At 36.9% G+C, this 20,911-nt stretch overlaps 1 long non-coding RNA gene across 7 annotated transcripts in view; it reads right to left on the bottom strand.

Annotated features, from left to right (window-relative positions):
• Nucleotides 1-19,615, bottom strand: part of LOC139672362 (uncharacterized) — a 51,121-nt gene extending 31,506 nt beyond the window's left edge. For 2 of the 7 annotated variants that reach the window (XR_011697913.1, XR_011697918.1), the window contains exons 1-3: nucleotides 19,455-19,612; nucleotides 1,999-2,076; nucleotides 491-644 (exon numbers count right to left, since the gene is read on the bottom strand). This is a non-coding gene — a long non-coding RNA (uncharacterized lncRNA). Of the gene's footprint in view, nucleotides 1-490; nucleotides 645-1,998; nucleotides 2,077-19,454 lie in introns of all 7 variants that reach the window. The other 5 variants (XR_011697914.1, XR_011697915.1, XR_011697916.1 and 2 more) reach the window with 4 other exon arrangements.
• Nucleotides 19,616-20,911: the final 1,296 nt, after the last annotated feature.

A 20,911-nucleotide genomic window follows, 5' to 3' on the forward strand; every position in this document is an offset into this window, starting at 1 on the left:
AATTTATGCTGGGTTCATATTCATCAGCTTTATTAGCAAAATAATAATACTGATTAAAAAAAATAGAATCTATTTCTGAACTAGGACTTCCATGAATTTGGAAATGATAATACCTACTGAAAGACCTTTCTTATACCTTCAGATTCACTTCTGATGAGATTCAAAAATTTTCTTTTGTGCTTTGTAAAAAATCTCTTCTCCTTTTCAGCACGCTAAAAGCCAAGTATTTAAAAGAGTTCAAGTGGTGTTAAAACTTCTGAAGAACTCTATTGTCAATAAAACCTGTACATGCTTAAACCATGTCCAACTACAAAATGAGTTTGGAATGGCTTTTCTGTTAGCCATGATCATTTGAATGGAAGAAAATCGAAGGTCGAGTCTGTCTAATGTAAGACTCAAGAATGAAAAAACCCCCACCACTCTACCGAAAAACAGCCCAGAGCAATCAGTGTCAGTGGGAAATGGAAGGAAACAATAGGTGTGCTTTGACCTCATATTGTTTTTTCCTTTGGGTCTGTGAAGTCATTAGAAAACTCTGGTACCCTCTGCTGGTCAAGTAATAAATCTGTAGCCCGAGAGCTGTGCTGACATTTCCATCGATGCTCACATGCAAGCAAGAAACAAGAGCCACGTTAACTTGCATTCTGTTAAAGAAAAAAAACAAAAAACCAAACAAGTCCCTTCCAAAAAAAACCCAAAAACAAAAACAAAAGCAAAAACCACAAAAAAAAAACAAATGCAAAACAAACCCCAACAAAACAACATATCAGAAAGTGGAAGTCAGGAAAAAGATTCAGGCTACCCAGAGAGTGCTATAAAAAAAGATCTTCACTAACTAATATATTTAATACTATAGCTTTTAATAAAACTTTTTTAAAATATTAAGCCTCTACCTAAGGTTATTAGATTTTCAGATTATATTGTAGCAGTGCTATGCAATGACTGCAAGCATGGTTGTGCTGTTCATCTTATCTCTCAGGTCAGAACTCACTGCAGCTAAACAGAGGGAGCATGGCACATCTGGCACACTGCTTTAACATCTAAAAAATACATATGCGTATTTCTTTGAAATGGAGCAATACCCTCCATTACACGAATTCACTTTTAAACAGAAATAAGTAAAGTTAAAACTGTTTTATCCATTTAAAATAATATGTATTTTGTGCCTTACAGTTCATGAGGTTAAAAAGGTAAATGGTTTCATGTATACCATAGGCCTCTGCTAAAAAGTGGACAATAATGATGAGCCAGCCACTTTTGCAGAGGTGGAAAGTAACTAGTCAGAATAGTTAATCTTTTGAGATACATCCCTGGCATTAAGTGGATTCTTCTCATTCAGCTGAAGGTGCAGCAGCTGGATTCTGTCATCTCTGACTAGGGCGGTCTTGTTAGTGTAGGATGACCTCTGGAGCACTAACACAGATAATACTGGCACCTCTCTCCACTCTAATCAACTACCAGTCTGAGCAATTCTACAGGAGATGGGGGCATTAAGGCCATATTATTCTAAACAAAATTCATTGATGGTAGCAGGGTATTGTGACAGCAAAAGACAGATTTTACCTTTCCCACCAAAGGTTTTTAAGGCTAAATTTGTGGAATGATCTGTAAAAACAACATAGCTCTGTATTTTCTCCCTTTTCTTAAAATCATATTTTGCAAATCTAGACTGTTTGTGTCAAGTATGTCTAAGCTAAGACTCTCACAGTGTTACTGTCGTATATAAAACTGCTGATTGAAACCACATATAGCTAATGTGCTTGCTCTTCATCTCTTTCCACATAGATTAGAGCTGGCAGGAAATTTTTGGGCATTTAGCCAGAATGTGAAAGGCTCAGGTTTAAATTGCTGTTCTGTCCTGTCCTGTTGCAGAGCAGGGCATTGAAAAAAGATCTCCTAGATCTGAATAGTCTACTCTTGTGGCTATATCAGATGCTGTTTTGGTGATGGAGCTCTTGCATTTTGAGCATTTTCAAAGAAGTCTCATTAAAAACTGACCTTTTCTCTTTATGTGCATCGGTCTTCACTGAAAATATTTCCTGTTGTAAAGTTTTCAGTCATAGCTAATCCAGGAAGCTATATGTGAAAAAAAAAAAAAAAGAAAAAAGAAAAAGAAAAAAGACAACTAAGCTATCAGTAGTTATGAAACAGCAAAATAAAGGTAGCAAACTATGTTGAAAGGGATTCATATGACACATGGGCTTTTAGTGCTCTGCATCTCACTATACTTGCAGAGCACAGGCATGTGGTTGATACATGTAAAATACAGTATGCTAATTTCATAGATAGCAACAATTCTGTTTATTCTTCTCACTTATATATAATTTATTGGAAAATTACCACTATCCACACTGTCAGCTCATTTGTGTCTACAAATATAAAGTGTGCTTAGCTTCAGTTTTCTGCTGTGCTTGTCCTTCTATAGCAGTAAGAAAGGCTTTCTGAATCCTTGGGATACTGGAACATTGCTGCCTCGTGCCTGGACGACAGAGAGACATTGGCTTTGGTTGTGTTGGAAAGGGGCTTCAGTTGTGTTTGGGAGGGTTCACCTCTGAAATTCAGATCCTACTGTTAAAGCATAACAGAAATAAATGTCTGCATCTGAATTAAGATTGTTTACATTTACTGTCATGGATAGAAATAGGATAGCGTTTATCCACACTCCCCCCCAATAAATATTAATTAGTTGACAAATCCTATTTTTGATTTTTGCTGTCAAATCAGAAAAGAACAATGATCAGCTGTGAAAATTTGGGGTGCTTACTTGTCTACAGTCCTTCATGTCAAAGTTGGGGATAAAACCTAGCTCTTCAGTGTAGCTTTGCTTATTTGGAGTAAGCATTGCGACACACGCTCTGTTGACATTTTTAATACAACACCGCCAGCTTTATTTGCGATACAGATGCAGTTCTCTGTTGGGAAGCAAATGAATTACTCAGTTTTTGAGGCAGGAGTACAAAGTGTCCATGTGATTGAGGACTATGCCATAAAAATTGCAGACATGGAGGTCTAATACAGTGTGTCTTTGATGTGGGCAAAATGTTGTAGAAGTGAGAAAGTTGTATAGTTTCTTAAGCTTCTAAAAGATCATGGAAAATGAAAGCCTGATCCTTTAGAAATTCATCAATATTACTGAACTTCTTCATTAATACACCATAGCCTTTTATCCTTCAAACTAGTGATAGCAGATGGAGGAGAGGTGTCATCCTATTTGTGAACCACTAAAGAAGGCTCCTTGAAGCTTTCATTTTCATAGGTTTTGGTAGAAAGTTAAAGAATTTTAAAGTTCAAGAACTCATCTGATCTTACAGTAGAACTTTGGTGGGAGGTAGGAGAGTAGTGAAGAGAGGAAGACAGTGTGATTTTGACACTACTTTCAGCAAATAAAAGGACACAAATGTTAACAAAACCTGTGAGCTTTTTATTTCAAATTAACAAAAAAAAAAAAAAAAGGAAGTAAATATCGTCATCATGGAAATGACCACTAATTTGGTCCTTAGGACACTTATCTAGCCCTAAGTTTCAGTCCCTTACCTGCCTGATGTATATCTGGCCTGTCATCTTGATCTCCTGTATTCTGTATGAGTTTGCCTGTTACAAAGAAATTCTTGTTCTTCCTGTAACTTCTTTCAAACCCATCACAACTTTTGCAACCTTCCTACTCTGCTTCTTAGAAAGATTAGGTTTCAACTGCAGATTGCTTAGGGTATGTGGGTTGGTGATTTTGGGTCATTTGCCATTGTGGTCTCTGATTTTGTCCATCTCCTCGTCTCTGTGATTTCCTCTACTGTTTCTATTTCTTTAACTCCGTCCAAGCAGTTTCTTTCCACTGTTAGCTCCAGCCCTTGCAGATCATTTTCCTGATTGAACACTGTCAGCAGGGGGAGCATCAACAGCACAGGAGGCTCCCACAAGGGCTAATGGAGCTTCATGGAGGAACAGACTCAGACCTGCTGAATCTTAAAGAAAGACATTTGGCCATTACATATAGATCAAAGACAGTTCCATGCTGGGAAATGTTGACTCACATGGAAAAGATAGTGATTTCTTAATATTTAAATGGAAAGAAAAAGATGCCAACCTACATATATGTCAGAGTTGGCATAAAAAAAAAAGGCAACACAGGAAAAGTAGGATTGTTCTTGAGGTCTTTCCCCAACTTATTTTTAATTATTTATTTTAGACTTCACTTTTCCCTTGCATTCCTTGTTCAGTGACTCTCTAGAGAGCAAGTTAGTTCTTTTCTGGTAGTTTTCAAGGCTAATAAATTATGTTATATGGACCAAATTAAAAATAAACTGATTTTGAATATGTGGGCATTGAAAGAAAGTAACTTGGGCACTCTGCACTGTCTGGACATGCTGTATCCTTGACTGATTCTTTCCTTTAGTGAGTCACTGTTTTCTGGTAAATGTTGATTATGTCTCCATGTGCATTTGTGAAATTTTCATCTAAACTCCGTTGTTGCAATTGGTGCAAATGTCAATACCCTATCAACATATGCCTAAATCAAAATGGTGCACCCTGGATTCTATCTTCAGATTTCAGAGTTATCATATATAACACAATACATGAATGCTTCTATAAAATTATCATACAGTATTTGAACATACAAATGAGGGAAGCCGGCAACCTAGATAAATATAAAACCATAGAAAAAACCCAAATGAAATTCACTGTTGTTACATGGAGATATATATGTTTGAACAATTTGTGTACATTGAGGCTGGGAGCAAAATATTAATTAAAGACTAAGTTAACTGTGACTATTCTTGAAACACAAGACTTAAATAAGCTTTGAAGACTCTCCAACCACAATGGAGCATAGGAACCTCAATTTTTCTGAAGTGATGCCCTTGGTGTAGAAAATTGTGGTAGGACTTGTCCTCCTGTTGTCTGAAGCAAGCCAATTGTCTTTCACTTCATGTTCCTAGCTACTTATGAGTCACAGACAAAATAGCCCTGTGGCTGAATTTTCTGCAGGCCATGGTAAGGTAGGCATCTTCTGAATGTATTTAACTCACACCACTTATACTGCATTCAGCCATAGTAAATTTTTCAGAGGAAAAATTTACGCTGCTGGCATATATGGTGATGATGTTGGTGCACATTTTTGTTATTGCCTAATGGTTAGAGTTCTCTTCTACATTTAATCTCTCCTTAAGCTTGCATGAGCTTCAGTTTACCACACTTGGAAGAGGGCCTGTCCTGGCTGAGGAAACACAATGATGTTCCTGCCTTGGACCAGCAGTGAATGTTCAGGACCAAGACGAGGGACAGATCAGAAAAGAACTTCTATTAGGGCTTATAGCTGCTTCTCTGAAGAAATGGGAATGTCCCCACAGTTGTTTTTGTTACCCTGCAGCTAGAACTAGGGGAGGCTTCCACAATTTTGGCATCAGCAGTGCAGATTGTGGGACAGTGACTGTTTTGGTACCAGAAGCTGTTTGTTGATGGAGGTAGATACCTTCTTTGCCTCTCTTTACATCCCATCCTAAGTGCTTCTTGAAGCACAACATCAGAACCTGCCACGCTTTTTTTAATATACTTATCTATTTCATTTTATAAATACAAAAGTATTTCTTTCTTGCCTACAGAAGAACAGAGAAGGATAGTTTATGATCACATAGGAAGATGATGGTAACACAAAGTCCTGAATTTTTCAGTGCTAAATCCTAAAGCAGGGTCTTCATGTATCGATCCTCTTTCTTTTCTGCATGTTCTTGTTGTCTTGTTAGAAAATATTGTAAAGTTGTGATTATCTTTTCTCCAGGGCTGTTCTGCAAGTTGAGTAGGTAAATTGTTTCAAGCAATAAACCAATTGGTAAATATAGTATTCCTATGTTAAAAAATGCCTTTTAATATTTGTCCAAAGCTCATTGAAGCCAATGGCATCTTTGTTTAATTTCAATATTATACGTATCAGAATGTGGATTGAAAGAGAGATTGTGGTCCTGCTTCTGCATTGAGAATTAAAACAGGCATTCTTGAAGCTATAGGATATTATTTCATTGTAGAAGTATTAAGAGAATCTGGAATCATGACATTTCACAGAAATTATTCTTTTTTCACAGTTTCTGAATCGTGCACTACAGTCTAAAGCAGAAGCTTTGTGAACAAAACTTAAACATACATATTCTCTGAGAAGAGATTCGTTTTTCACCAAAATTCCTTTTATTTTAAATAGAGCAAAAGTGGAGAGAAAATTTATCTCTCCATTTAAAATTAATTTAGAAAAACATTGTAATCTACAAGAACATTGTAAATCAAATTAAGATAACTGCCTGAGTTTTGCTTTACATGGCAATGTTTTCATTATGTCTAAAGCTGTTACTCATGGAATCATAGGATAATTTGTTTTGGAAGGGATCTTTCAAGGTCATCTAACCCAATACCACTGCAATTAGCAGGTTCATCTTAAACCAGATCAGGTTGCTCAGAGCCCCATCCAACCTGACCTTAAATGTTTACAGGGATGGGGCATCCACTACCTCCATGGGCACCAAGTTTCAGTGTTTCATCATCCCCACTGTAAAAAATTAGTTTCTTATGTCTAAACTGCATGTACCCTCTTTCGATTTAAAACCACTTGTTCCTGTCCTATTTCAACTGGCCTGGCTAAAAGGTGTGTCTTCTTCTGTGTAAGCCCCATTAATTACTGAATAGGCATTATAAAGTCTCCCTGGAGCTTTCTCTTCTCCAAGCTGAGCAGCCCCGACCCTCTCACTCTGCCTTCAGAGGAGAGGTGTTCCTTTGATCATCTTTGTGATCCTGCTGACTCACTTCAACAGGTCCTTATTCTCCTTATGTTGGGATCCCAGAGCTAAACACTGTACTGCAGGTGGGGTCTCATGAAAATGGAAAGGAGGAACAGAATCCCCTCCCTGGACCTGCTAGGCACACTGTTTTTGATGCAGCCCAGGACACAATTGGTTTTTTGGGCTAGAAGCACACATTACTGGCTCAGGTCCAGCCTCTCATCCATCAGCACCACCAGGTCCTTCCTGGCAGGGCTACTCTTGATCTGTTCAGCCCACCACCTCTATTGATACCCTGGCCCAGTGTGGGGTGATGGCCCTGATAATCCTGGATGGGTTGAGGGAAACGTCTCAGCCCCCAGAGGGGTGCTCCCAGCAGGGGACAAAAGCTTTCAAACTGATGAGATTAACAAAGGACGGAGTGTTAAAAAATTATGCAGCCTCCCTTTGTGATATCTTCTATAACCACTCAAGGACCCACCACCCTCAGGCATCTGTATCACCCCCCCCAAAAGATTGACTTTAGTCACACAACCACCTGAAGAAAGAAAAGGTATAAAAAGAGATGCAGTTTTAACTTCAGGAGAAAGGGAGGAATGCCATTGTCTCTGTTGAGGTAGCTGCGGGCAGTTTGTCCTGCCTCCTCCTCCTACCTCCTGGAAAAATGTAAGGGTAAGGAGACCATGTGATTTCTATTTTTCTATACTTTACTTTCTTAACTTTACTTTCTTGCAAAGCTTATTCCTTTATACATTCTATCTTACATCTTATGCTAACAGCTACTTTGATTCTTACTTTATAAGCACCTCCTTTACTAATTGTGTTTTGCTACCTTAATAACAGTAACTTGCTTTACACTTTGCTACTTTATATTAGTTATTGCTTTCTCTTGCAATGTGCAGTTGCTTTTCCAACATGTGTGTTGATAAGAAGCAGCTCTGTTCTTTCCTTTTGCTTTGTGTTACAGAGAGAGTGGTGTGTTATTGAAAGAGTGTCTAGATAAGTGTTTTAGGTGGCTGTGTTTTTAGTTAGTAGTTCTTTGTTGCTGGTTTTTGTCTGTGGTGAAAATGGGACACACTGCTGTATTGCAACTTGAGTTTGGTGTTTGTCTCTGTAAAATGTGTTTTGTGCTGGTTTCTTTTGGGGGTCTTTTATTATCAATTAAAAACAATCTTGCAGCTAAACATTATCACCGGCAAAGCGGAACTCACAATAACTGTCACATACTTGTATTAATAAATGTTATTTCGGGAGCTGTTGTGGGGAAAGTGCTTTTCTAGGTATTAAGTGTGGCTTCAAAGCAGAGGTTAGAAATCCTTCCAGCCTGTGTTCTGTCCAGCAGTTCAGCAGGCAGTGCTGGGTTCATAAGGCTCTAATTTTTCTAGAAGCATTTATTTAGCTGATAAGTTCTCCCTGGCTTACGTGTTGGCTTCATATCAGAGGTCAGAAACCCTTCCAACCTGTGTGCTGTCCATAGTCGATAGGCAGTGTTGGGAACAAAAGGAAGAACTTATTGCTAATAATTTCTTATTAATACAGTTAAGACTAGAAATCTGCATTTCTGTCTCCCTCCTCCCTTTCGTGTGACACCCAGGTGCAGCACCCTGCATTTGGCTTTGTTGAAACTTGTGTTGAACTTATCAAGCTTGTCCAGGTCCCTCTGAATGGCATCATATTAGTTTTAAAGTATTGTTTTCAACTTTAACAAACCTGCATCAAATTGAAAATCCTGTTGAGCACATACAGTCAATTATTTTTTAAGTCCCCTGGACAGATTTGCTACTAATTGTAGCAACACTGTATCCTTTTAATTAAATGGGAAAAAAAATAATTTTTAACAATTGGAAAGTCTTCATAGGTCGAAATTTGGACTGTTTTTAGAATAAAAATGGAGAAAATCCCTTGCACCTTAAAGTAATAGTAGCATGAAAAACCCACCATTTGTCAATGTGCTGATATTATTAACAGAATTGTTTATTTTCTAAAAAAACTAACGCCATCTTTAAGGAATGGTTACATTATTTTTTAGCAGTTTGAGTGTGTAATTTCTGAAAAAAAATTAAATTAAAAGAAAATTATAGTCTCCATTTCTACTTCATTACAACCTTGTGGGGATTTAATTTTAAATTATCTACATCTCAAAATTTTATTTGCCGTAAATTGTAACACAAAAAAATCAGCTTTGACACAAATTGTTTTGTTTTGACCTTAAACATTTTTCTAGGGAAGGGAGAAACATGTGCACTACTCTGGACAGTGAATACATGATGAGCTACATTGAAGTGTGCTCGCTAAAACCACAAACCTTTCAGCTGCTGGCAACAGTTCACTCCTGGTAAATACAACATGAGTTTATCACACTGTGAGTGCAATAGTGCTATGCAACTGCAGAACCAGGTTTGAATTGCAGAACATTTGAATGTGAACGAGACATTTGCTGATGAGACGTAATTAGACAGAATTATTATTTTTCTTGTAAGCCTCCAGTATAATCTGAAGCCAGTACTGTTTCATTTTCACTGTGTACTTGCATATGGAGAAAACAAAAGTTGTTACAAAGAGAAAAATTGTATTTCTGGTAAACTACAGGCTTCTTTCAAACATTTCTGCTGTCTTCAGAACAAATTGCAAATTTCATCTTTTTTCTTGTCTGTTAAGTCTTTTGAACATCTTTCAGCTTTCTCAATTACCCATCTATCTCACCAATCAGCCTATTGTTACTGAGGAAATACCCTTCAAGAAGAGTATTAGGAAGATCATTTCAGTGGTTATTTTGCATGGAATAATGACCACTTTGTTTCATTAGTGTCCTTCTGGTTCTAATCAGACTTTTATTGTTCACATTCACCAAAAAAGGTTGCCCAGCATATGTTAACAGAATTGTGTGTGTACCATGAGGCTAAGAATAAAAAATGGTATATAAAATGGAGGGAGTGAAAGAGGAAGAGTAAAGTAATATAATAGATTGTGAATTCTGCTACATCGTATTATTTTATCATTATGAGGCTGCAAAGATGAAGGAATAGTATAGAGAACACATGGACTTTAAACCCCAGTGATTTTTTTCTTTCAGTATTCTAAGCTGCAATTTCTTTTCCCTCATTGTGATCAGATGTCTCCGTAGTCATGAAATAACAAATTCTTGTACACAGTTCTACTGCCTAACTCTAGTTTCAAGAGAGATAAAGCACATTAAGTCCAGGTATGTGAAACTGGAATCACCACTGAGGCAGCCCTACTATATGTTGGCACTGGAATAGGTTTTCTGTGTTGTAAAACAGCACGCTGGTAATTTCTATGTACTAAAATCACATACTCCAGCTTACACTAAAAAATGTAGGCTCCACAGTCTATTTAAACATTCCTTTTAGAACTTGGCTGGGCTTCAGAAAGTGAATTTTCCCATTGCTCTAATCACCTCCTCTTCAGGTTTGAAGTAAGTAAGAATCTTAAGCTCAAATCACTAGAATGAAGGGCTGAAATAAAAATGTTTTGATTTCCTAACCAAGATCCACAATTTTGAAGAGGCATTCTGGAAAAAAATTGCTTGTTGGATGATAGTGTGAAATATAGAGGGGACATATCAAGCCATAATTTAGCGCAAATTATTACCTGATATTAGACCTACCTTGCTATTGTTTGGAGTTTGGCTTATTCTGTGATCAAAATCCCACACAGTATTGAAGACTTCAGACTTAGTATACATAGTGAAATCTGTATTTGGCTTGGGCAATTATCTGATTTGTTATCAAGTGAAATCTGAAGCTATTATCTGAATGTAAACTGGCTCAGAACAAACTACCTTGATCCACACAGAGCCTCATCTTAATAGTGCCCCATTTCAAAGGTATGCTATTTTTGAAAGTAAAGTACGCTCAATGCTCACAGTTTTACTTTTAGCTTGTGTATTAGAGTCACGGTTGTACATCACATACTGTCTATAACCTTACTTACATAGATTATAATTCATGATTGTTACAGCTACAAGATATTTAAGATCAATACCAAAAAACTATGTTCATTAGGCTCTTAACCCATGTCTCTCCTTGAAAAGCGTATTGTCATAGCTGGCAATATCAATAATTTTGCCTAAAGTAAGCAGCACAATGCTGCCTTGATTTTATGATTTAAAGGTAGTTACTGAGAACCCTTGAGTTCTTAATATATAATTTAGAATCAGCTAAAGGTACACAAGACCTCATTTATTGGAAAATCAGAGGTGTATAAATCCATATTAGCTTTTCTTTTCAACTTTTGTTTCAAATGTACCTGGTAGATTTATGGCTTGACTGTGCTTCGGAAGTCTGACTCCCTGTGGTGATTTCCAAAAGTCTGCAGGCAGGAATATACCCTTAGAGTTGCAAAAGATTATGACATTATGGATGTTAAAAAGAGAATGAATGATGTGGGTAGTCATGCATTCAATATATTACTAGAGAGGAGGTTATATGAAAACATGGCCTTTCTGTCAGGAGGAATAAATGAAATACTTAATTTGTTCTGTCCTTCTCTTAAAAGAACAAGGGAAAGGAGATAATCTGTCTTAATAAGGGCATGCTTAGAGTATCAACCATCAAGAAACTAATATATTCTTAAACATCCATATGTGATCTCCTTATTAAATTAGGATGTTGACTTAAATTTAAAGTATCAATATATAAATCAGTCAGTCAGTTAAATTAGCCAGTTTTATTCTGATAAATGGGAGTTAATAAAGCAATTACTTCTTTCTGAACCATAAGGCTCTGGTTTCCAAATCAGTTGTATGAGTTATGGATTACTGACATAATTTACAAGTTTTCATTTATGTGAATTATATCCTTGACTTTTGAGTAATTAGTCCTTTATTGTATTAAAGGCACAACAAAACAGCATTTGAGTAACATTAAGGTTTGAGCAAAGCAACAGTATCTGACATCACAATTTATGGTGACAGTGTTCCTTACTCTAGCTGCTGTTGTTCATAATATACAGAGAGTTAAGGACAGAATTGTTGCCTTAATATTGAAGGTCATGACTTTTCAATGTGTGTTGTGATCTATGTTATATACCTGTAGAGTTGTGCCTTTTCTTTCTCTCATTTCTATAAGTACACACCACTAGCAGGCAGTTCTGCACCTATGTTGGCCATTTGCTATGAAAGAAATGGTATTATAACTTGTCAGTATATTGCCACACAATCTTCAGGTTTTCTATGTTTATGAGGCCCAGCTATGTATAGGTTGACATTATTGAAGGATTTTCATTTTAATTTTTCACATGCCTTTCTGCTTTTAATGTTTATTGCCTGGTATTTAGTGCATTATTCTATATCTATCCATCTATTCTACTCAGACAGAAGCAGCTTGACTCTTGGGACACACAAGTCTCAAAGAGCTGCACAAATCAGCAAAAGTCAGATAGAATTTTGCCAAAGCTGAAATAGTTTTACAATGCAGTTTTAAAATTCAAGAAAGGTAATGGTTTGTAGATCAAGACATTTACTATCCTCTACTATGTTATTCATTAGAAGCACATTAACACCAATGGTAATAGCTGTTACAAAAGAGCATAATAAAAGTATTTCAGGAAGACATCATAATGCATACTGATGGTATCTGTGTAGTTCCGTTCATCCAGTATTTCAAAAAAACCAAAAGCAAAACAAAAATGGAACTCTAATCAATAAAATCATGTTCAGATTGAAAACATCATGTTTCTCATGAAAAACATAATTGATTGGGAAGCAACAACCTGAGAAACCAAACCTGGCTATATAGTGCCTGAGACATCCCAGATAAAAGTAAGGAATGAATAAGAATGTAGAAAAAAAAAGGTAAAAATAAGGGCCCCAACAACCCACTAAAGTAGAATTCTCGGGGTGGGGGGGTGGGGCGGGAAGAACAACATATCAAGATTCATATGGCCAACAGTAGGCTTACCCTGAACTCTGCCCCAAATATCAGACTCTCTTTTACAGACTAGTAGAATTAACAGGAGTCTGGTGAAAGAGTAACTCTAGTCTGCTTATTTACTTTGTTACATTTACCTTGCAGGCAATCCAGAAACTTGATTTAGGACTAATCATGGGATGAACAATTTGAGAGATTGTCTTCCATCTTCCCACCATATCTCCATTCAAACATCAACAACAAGGCAAGACTTGTAGAATCTGTCCTTCCTAATGGCATGACCAGCGCTGTAGTGTGATGTGGAGCCAGTGTACTTAGCCATTTGCCATAAAGAAATTGTTTTCATTAATAAAAATAATTCTCCTGATAAGAATTTTGGGGTCTTTTTCCCCCACCGAAATGTATTAAAACACATAAATATCTACTCCAGAATTGTTATACACCAGTATGTGTCCAGTACATCATATATTTTAAAGTTCACAACGTCTGAGCTTTAAATATTAATGAGCCAAACAATAAGTCATGACAGAGGCAATCAGGTGGTGATCTCCATGGTATGTGTTTGAGACCAAGGTTTGTTTCAGATCTCATACTGTATAAAAGTACTTCTAAGGAAACATCATAATGGGTTTCCTTAATTTTATCAACATTTACTGACAACCTTATATAATTGGATAATATCTGTTGTGTCAAACAGCTTCTACCAGAGCAATTTGGCCTGTGCTATTGGCATTAATATTATAGCAAGGAATCAATAAGTCTGCCAGTTTTGTTGGTGTTACCTACATCTGAACTACATGCCTGGCTAACAGAAAACTAAACGGATTTACTATCAAATAGGATATATTTCTAATAAAATATTAAAGCACCTTAATAAACTTTATTGAAATGGCCAGAGTTTGATAGACCTAACAGAAAGTGAAATAAACTATTGCAGTGTTAACTCAGGAACAGCCAAACTGCTTCCATTCACACATTTTTCTTTTTGGGCCAAACTAAAATGAAAGTTATTTTAATTATTTAAAAGAAGGGGCATTTTGACAGAACTTCAGTTTCCCCTTCAGTCATCTATAATTTTATGGGATTTTTAGATAACAGAACTTCCCTAAATTTCCCTTCCAGGATGCTAAAGGAAAGCTATTTGTTTACAGTATACAGAGTGATACCAGATCTAGCTAGTCTGGAGGCAAGATTTTTCAAACTTTTGATCTGCAGGCTCTGGTTTCCAGAATGTTGAGAATCCATGTTAAAAAGGAATCTGGTGTACAGAGTCTGTTCATCATATTGCCACAACCATAAAACAGAACCAGATAAAAAATATGGGGTGGTAAGTGCTGATTAGAAGTATGGAATAAGTATGGATAGCAAAACAGTAATGGTCCATATAGAGGAGGTATTACAAAATCAAGGAGTATGTGGAAGAGATGAATATGAGATGTTTATTTAGTTTTTCTTCACACAAGAACACAGCACATGAAAAGAGAGTCAAGATAAAGGTTTTTTCTTTCCCTACATAACTAAATGGTATTCACAGAGTACTGTGGTATGGAGTTGTTAGCCACAGAGTGCTATGGAAGGTAAAATACAAAAAGTATTTGTAAGCAAACAGTACTAAGCCAAAGATGGATCCACCAGCAAATTTCAAACATGAAGGAAACTGCTCAGCAACTGCATAATGTTGAGAAACTGTATCAAATTATTTTGTACCTGTTTCTTATATCCCTACATGACCACATCTAGGGGCAAGATACTGAGCTATGTAGACTTTTGTTTCCATAACCCTTTTGACATGCTCCATTGTCAAGGGCTTAAGGAAAGGAAAAATTCTCATCAATTATGACTGATTTTTACCCCATCTCTCTAAACTGCCCTATGGACCAGCTCTTCTTCTTACTCTTCTGTGCTTCTTTTTTTTTTCCCCATTTCCTTCTTGTCACATACACTGCCTTTAGGAAGGACATTGCAGATGGAAAGAACCACATCTGATGTATGGCCACATCTGAACTCCATAGGCAGTAGTCTTTCCTTCAGCATGACTTTGGCATGATGACTGATCATGACTATATTGCTGCTGTGTTCATTTCCTTCATCAGATTGTTGCCTAAAATTTTAGAAAAAAACACTTCGAGCAATATTATCTGGATGAGTTAGAGAATAGCACAAAATTTATAGATGCACATGCTGCATAGGCGTGCTTACTAATTTTATAACACTATTTAATTACCATAACTAAAGGTTACATCCAACCCAAGAATCATCCTCCCCCATAACCTCCCCTAGATCTGCCCCTTGGGGTGTCTACTGAGATGTATAGTAACATCTGTTAGTGCGTGGTGTCTAGTTCACAGCTTGCTGAAAAAACAAATTCTGCATCTTAAAAATAGTTGTGAGAACTGGGGTGAGAAGTTAATACTCCAAAACTTTTAATGGAGAAAAATTCATCAATATCTAGCCACAGATACACTCCAGGGATCTAGAGGGCTCCTGTTTCACAACATCCTGCTTGGTGGCCAGTAAAAGAGTCCGAGAGCTTTAAAGCTGGAGCTCTAATGAGCTTCCTTGTTTGGAACAGGATGAAGCTCTTAAGAACACAAATGTAGAGATAACTAACAAGAGCTATCAAAAAAGCAATGTGAATGAAAGACTCTGCAACCCCTTACTTCTTCATCATCATCATCTTCACTTCACATTTCCTTCTTTGGAGCTTTCCAAGGTCTCTGGGGCTTCTATAGCTTCTATAGCTTTGACTCAAATGGTACCTAATTTTGGCTGTAATAAGTACTGCTACTCTAGTCCTGGTACTTTTGTCCCAGGCATGGTGTTCTAGTCGCTATCTTACCCTTAACACAGAGATTCAGGAATATGACACAAAGGTAGAAACTGCTAGTTGCTGCATCAAATATGAGAAACTGTGCAGCTATATAAAAATTTACAAATATTTAAAAATATATACATATATGTACAAATACATAAAGTCCCCAGGCATCAAGATAAGAACTAGACTTTCATACCGGATTGTTCTGAGCTAGATTGTTTGTATGTACTTCTTTTGTTAGATGTAACATACAAGACAGTGGTTCTAAACGACCACATGACCATGATAGTTATTGTAAGCAACAACTAAAATGTTTTTGGTTTTGAAAAACAGAGAAAGTTAGATTAAATTCAGGCTGCATGTATTTATCATTATCCAAAATGTTAAAGGTAGGTTTAACAGAAGCCTGATTTTGATAAATTCTTCCAACACTGAAGCCACATTGCAATATTTCTAAATTCTTTCGAGATGATTAGACTGGTAGTTTAGCATCTATCATTTAAGATAGACTAGCATGACAATGATTAGAGGTATCTCATTACACATCCCTGCTATTGCTCTCCCCTTAGTCTCAGGGAATAAGTACTTAATTCCCTTATACATGTCAAAGAACACACTATGATGTTTCTTTTACTGTTGGGTGTTGTTTGTATTTATGCCTTTTCTTAGCCACCAGCACACTTGCAGCAAGCGTGGGTAGCGCCCTTCCCAAATCTTCGTTCACAAAGCCTAGCCATGATGATGATGATGCCTCTAAGGTTGTATTCTTAGACCGCTGGCACAAAACTGAAGGAAATACACAAAAACTTCATTCTTTGTCTGGGTTACCATGAGACATTTTGTAATGGCAAGGCAAAAACAGTGTAAAACATTTTGGATGATTTCAGCCACCTGGATTAGTAGAAGCCATCCTTGCTTGTGGCATGACCTAGATGATCTTTGAGGCCCCTTCCAACCAAAGCTGTTCTAAGATTCTGTGATTCACTTCCCTCTCCCTTGGAGAAGCTTGGGTGTCTCTCTTTTTGGGTCTGCCAAATTGTTATCCTCTGGGCAGCTCAATGGCCAGTGCAGGCAGATGCCCTTACCTCTGAAGGTAGCACTTTTGTACGCATGGCTAAAAGGCCATGCAGGTGCCAAGAAGGTGCAGAACTGCAGGGGGATTTTCCTTCTGCATGCCTGTAGTGGACCCTTAGCACCCATTGTTGTCACCTTTGCTGAATCTCTACTCTCCAAGGAAGATTAATACTCTTTTGACATTGAAGAGTTAAACAAGGGGAAAAAAGACTTTTACACTGCTCTGTAAAAGTCATGTTTTGCTGGCAAACAGCAGCAAACTTGCTAGGCTTTCTTCATTAGAGCCTTGCCATTTAAGCCATCAGCATCATTTTGTGAGGGCATCAAACATGTGTACACCAGATGCCTGCAATGCAGAGCAGCACTAAGGACCTGACTCAACTTAACAATAATCTGCGGACAGCGGGTGTGAACCTGAGCTGGGCCAACACCTCATCAGACTGCATGGCTAATTGATTTCAAAATTAGAGTTGGTATTTCTGAACAATAATCTTAAAAGGCAGCAATAAAATACATCAGAATCCTTTGAGCTAGCCAACCTTTCATCCAAATGGCTTATTACAAAGAGCTGGCACACCTGAACTTTGGCATAGACAAATAAATCCCAAAACAGTAAATGGAAACCACATTTGTCACTGGAGGTTTGTCAAGAGAAGTTTGTAGTCATCAGGAAACAAGATTTTGGATTTTTTTTCTTTCATGGCAGGAAATCATTCACTGGATGTATTTTATTCCAACTTCTGTGATTTATGCAATGAAAATATAGGTAGTGTTGAGGAGAATGCTTTTTTTTAAAAGTTTGTTGTTGTTGTTGTTTTTTAACACTTCACAGTCTTCAGGATTCCAGAAGCACTAAAGGCACAGGAAGGGTTACAGTTATCCCAACAGTGATAACTTAATTGCCTCTGTCGGCCTCCCTCTTTGAACTTTGAACTGCTGGTTTGTGGCATCATGGTCCAAAAGGATTTAGATCTGACTTTTGTGTGGCTACAATAAATTATGTCCAAGTATCTGAGCAATGCCAGGAATCTTATCTTCAAGGCAGGATGAGGCATCTCACTTAAGGGATGATATAAATTTGGAATACAAATCTCTTTGGGAACTAGCATTACAAATGAGGTAGAGAAGTTTTAATTATAAGAAAATCAAGAATATATATAAAAAAATCATTAACTCCCTTAAATATTTCCTGAAAAAATGACTCCCCAGAAGTGCTCAAAGATGGTACTAAACAAACCTGTGATGTCAGAGGCTGATCTGTGCAGTACCTGAAACCATTTGTATTCAACAACAACATTGTTTGTAAATAACTTTATACATTTGAATTTGATAACTAAAGATATATCAGTCTAGAGGCAACTGCAGGTTTCATCATTAGTTGGTCTAACAGAAATGTTATTCACTGCTTGATTACTAGCTTTGTGTTTAAAATTAGTGGTTAAATTTTGCTGTTCTGACAGTCTCAGCTTGAGTTTGTGTGAACTGAGAGAGTTCTGTTTGTGGTTTTGAGTAATTCTGATCAGTACCGTTTATATTCATGTTAGTATGGTATCAAACTTAGCTCAAAATGTGAGTCTTGATGGTATGGATTACATCTTCACAAACAGTCCTAAGATAAGTACAACTGCAGAATTATATATTACTTTGCCAATTGATACAAGCAGTCTTTTTGCTATGCATCTGACAGATGTAGCAAGACAGCTTTTGATGGTTCAAAATATTGTTTTTTTCTTTCTGTTTATGTCTAATTACAATTTTCAGGCATGGCCTGATTGTCATCTCACTTACAACATGAGTTTCCAGATGTACTCCTGGATTTTTACAGGGTTATTCATGACAGACAAAACTGGTCTGTGATATGCCAACTTTCTGATTATCCAGGGTTCAATTCAGTTATACATGTTTAAAACCAGCTTAATTCTATTAACTGCCAATCTGTAGTGCTGTGAGAGGATCGTGAGACTTTGTAGATTCATCTTGCCCTTTTGAAAAATTTTGCTACCCTCATTGTTACATCTCTCGATCTTGCCAATATATTATTCTGTTTCCAGTGGACTAGGCATGTTAGAGCACCTTTTAGTCATGTACTATATTTTAGCCACGATTAAGTTTAGAAATGTTTTTCAGTTTCACAAGTTTGGGGAATGTGGGGAGACTCACATTTTTACCCATTAATTAACTGCCAAAGTTACTCTTCTCACTATTTCAGTCTAGTAAATTGTGCTGAAATAATGGAGGGGTTTTATAAAATATTTCAGCTTGTATTATGGGCAGCTTTTGATACAATAACCAAAGTTTCTCACATCCATACAGATGCTGACTTAACATTCAATCACTTAGCCATTAATGGTAATTCAATTGTTTGGTTTTAAAATAAAATATAAAATAACATAATTGTGTTATATGCAAATGAAGACTAACTGGGCAGATTCAGACTTCTCTTACTTCTGCTCAAACAAGCTCACTTCATCAAGTGTTACATAGGTGCAAATGAGGGCAGATTTCCCTCTAAATTTTTGCACTGCTCATAATGACACTTCCTTTTGCTTGTGTAGCATAAAATCAAGGACTTGTTTTTGTCAAATTGAATAAGAGATTGACATTTGTAACTTAATTCCAGCACATGGCTGTTCATGTTTTCCTCCTACTTCTACAAGTATTTATATGTAAAGCAAGAGAATACATCAAAGTGACACAAACAGCATAACATGAATCTGTCTACAAAGTCCTACACCAGCTGGTACTCTTACATGGTTTAGATTAGAGTCCAGAAAGTACTAAGGCTGGACCACCACAGGAGAAACAACTAGGGGACACTACAAGTGTTCCCATGCACAGTAATAGACAAACACCTGGGTCAAATTAATCTAGGCTTATCCACTGAGAAAATTCACAGGGTTTAATGGCTTTCCTTACCTGTGTAGGGGTGGTCTTGTTATAGGACTTCTGTACAGAGTCTGATGCAGAGGGGCAGACTGCAGACTTTGTGTGTTAAAGGTCAAAATCTGTAGTAAGAGGCAAACAGGTGGGAGTCAACACACAGCAAACAGAAAAATACCGCAAAGATATGAATTCCTCAGTGTTCATTAACTTTTTGTTTTGCAAAGCAACTGAGATGTTACTAAATCAAGTTTCAAGAGAAAATTATACTTCCTGACTATGAGGAAAAATAGTAAACCGGATTCCTGCTGTATTTTGCAGGATAATTTTGTTCTAGAGAAAGATGATGATATAAATGTGATGTTTGCACTTCTGTGTAATCAGTTTAAAGGCTTTTCCCCTGTTGATCTCTTAGGCAGGCACTTCATTATAAGACATTTCTCTATTTTCTCCAATTTTGACCACTCTGTCTCAAAATATGGAGCATGATTTTGCTGTAGTTAAAGGTTCTTCAACTAGGACAGACCAGAACAAATGGAGAGGGGATATGGACCCATCCATTTACAGAAAATTAAAAACAAGAAAAAAAAACAAATTTGGCTGAACCATGTAGTTTGAAGACTATGCTTCAAATATATCATTAGTCCCATTAGCTGTCATGCATGACGAGAGTTAATCAGCAAGTTTCCTAGCTCTAATGCTGTAGTTAAAATAGCTTTGGATTAGGGTTTGTTTGTTTGCTTTATCCATGCACTAGTCTTTGATAACAATGCTACAAACAAGATTGTGCTTGTCTTCTATATGGAGATGGATGAATTGGTTGTCTCCTAAACAAAGACAGGAATTCAACCAGATAACATGAGGGAAATCAGACAGTAACTGGAATTTTTACAGGACTTATACACTGTGCGTATCTCTAAAGATTATTGTACTGTTAGGTAGAAGAGCTCCTTGGTGCTTACATTGCTTACATTACTCTAAGCTTACATTGCTTACATTGCTGTAAGCTTACATTGTTGAAAGGCCAGTAGGTACCCCAATGTTCTCAGTTGGCTCCCTGAACAAAATCAAATGGTTTAATGTGACCCATCACAGCTAAGAGCAATCTGTGTTGTGATGTAGTGTTATTACTTTACCTATAGTAATAAAGCAAGAGTCTTGCTGTAGGAAGCCTGGTGCCTTATCATTGTGGGTAAGAAAAAGTCCTTCCATTAAGTTTTAATGCTTATTAAATATTATACTTACACTGACATTTGCATACATGTTTCTCTGTCAGCAATTTGGACATAAGATTTGCCTTTTGTTTCCAGTTTTAAATAAGATTACCAACCTATCAATACAAAAAGTAGAACTGAGGCAAAGGTACTGAGCAGTTCTTAAAAAAGAGTAATCTCGACTCTTAAGTTGGGGGAGAGTTAGAAATGGAGAAACAGATGTGTTACGTATTGGAAGAATAAAGATTTGAGGATTGTAAAATACTACAGTTTAGCAAA

The sequence above is a fragment of the Pithys albifrons genome, chromosome 5 (assembly GCF_047495875.1).
Source record: "Pithys albifrons albifrons isolate INPA30051 chromosome 5, PitAlb_v1, whole genome shotgun sequence".
Classification (NCBI taxonomy): Eukaryota; Metazoa; Chordata; class Aves; order Passeriformes; family Thamnophilidae; genus Pithys; species Pithys albifrons.